General features: G+C 43.2%; 1 protein-coding gene across 1 annotated transcript in view; it reads right to left on the reverse strand.

Moving 5' to 3' along the window:
• vdac3 (voltage-dependent anion channel 3) overlaps positions 1-1,887 on the reverse strand; it is a 13,090-nt gene that overhangs the window by 3,425 nt on the left and 7,778 nt on the right. The window lies entirely within an intron of this gene.

The raw sequence follows: 1,887 nt of genomic DNA on the forward strand, positions 1-1,887 counted from the left end.
CTGACTTATGTCCCAGTCCGGCCCTTGTGTGTGGACGTGTGTGTTTGTGTCCTATGGTGACTGTGTGTCTGTGTGACTGTGTGTCTGTGTGGACAGAGACATGTCCTCAGCTGGCTGCAAGAGCCACCAGGATCTACCAGCTGGCCTCAGGACACACAGGACCTGCTGCTGCGCCTGCTCAGGGACCCGCGTACTCATCACAACAGCGGGGGACTGACCACCTCACTGTCGATAACATCAGACAACGCAGCAATGATAACAAGTTTATCTATTGCAAGACAACATACACAAGGACAACTGCCAGAGGACAAGAACAGACGCAGAGAGTCGGCTTCAAACCACCCGAGACTCAGGGCAGTTTCATCCCACAGGCATACACAGCTGTTAAATACCTGAACTTTGAAAGAAACATTCATGTTTTGCAACTCAAATTATATCATATAATCATATCCATTTTACTGTATAGACTATTCTGCACAGTTCTATCATATTCTGTTCTATTATATTCTATTTTATTTATTTTGTACTCATCTTATATGTTTTAATTGTGTTGTCACTGTTGGAGTAGCCCTGTGAACTACAGGTTTTTCATTGTCATAACTACACATGACCAATAAAAGTCCTTGAAACTTGGACATATGCCTCCATGAGGACTGCTAGTTTTCAGCAGATAAGTTGTTTCCTTTCATTTTCAGATACACAGCTTTTACTCTTTTTTATGTGATCTAAAATTTGGAACATATTTAAAAATCACACTTCATATCTCTGAATAACAATCATGTTCTCCTTTGATGTGTCCGGTGTGGGTGTATGGTGTTGTAGAGCTCGGATTGACCAGAAGGGGGCAGCATGGCCCTAATAATAACATAATAAATGTCATGTTTTTAACTAACTAGTCTGAGTATTGACTGACAATAATACATGTTGACAATGTTTATAAATGTTTAAATGCCTGAATGTATAACTTGATTATGATCATTAAAGCACTTTAAGATATACAAGGTCAGAACACACACATTCATACAGAGACCAGGGGCTGCACCTGCTCATTGGAGACTATACTTCACACACAGTCAGCATTGGAAGCAATTCATGTTCAGTTTCTTACCCAAGACACTTCAACATATTGACTGCATGGACTGGGATCAACCGCCCGACCTTTTGGATTGGTGGAAGACATCCTGAGCCACAAAGATCAGGGCCCATGATCATAGCAACACTTCCGGCCCTTCAACCTGCACCTCATCAGTGTACTTGCATACCATCGGCCTGACGATGGGATCTGCCGTTCCTACATCTCAGGACATGGTTAACGTACCACCCAGCACGTGCACTTCGCTCTGCACTCAGCCTAACGACTCACTGACCCTCGCTGCGACGGGGACCTCAAGTTCCCATCAGCAAAAACGTGGTTTGCTATCCCTGGCCTCCAAAATGGTTGAATGGCTCCCCATCTGAAATCAGGACAGCAGATAAGCTTGAACACATCTTCCGGCACAGACTGCAGAAACTCATCTCTTTCGACTCTCGAACTTCGAGCGATAGAATACCGTAGCTTAACAAGAACTGCTAACAGAGCATTATATACTAATAAATGGACTGGCTTATCTAAAGCCAGTTGAGTAGCACTTGAAATGTTTGGCTCTATGAACCTGATGTACTTTATGATTTCTGTTTTTCTTCAAGTTGTATCTTCCTGGTCGAATGTACTTCATGTAAGTCGCTTTGGAATAAAAGTGTCAGCTAATGCAATGTAAGTGTAATGTGTGAGTGAGTGAGTGAAGTGAGTGAGTGATGAGGAGGTGAGTGAGTGAGTGATGAGTGAGTGAGTGAAGTGAGTGAAGTGAGTGAGTGGAGTGAGTGAGTGAGTGGATGAGTGAGAGTGAG

Source organism: Notothenia coriiceps, unplaced genomic scaffold, assembly GCF_000735185.1.
Source record: "Notothenia coriiceps isolate Sejong01 unplaced genomic scaffold, NC01 NC01_scaffold00026228, whole genome shotgun sequence".
Classification (NCBI taxonomy): Eukaryota; Metazoa; Chordata; class Actinopteri; order Perciformes; family Nototheniidae; genus Notothenia; species Notothenia coriiceps.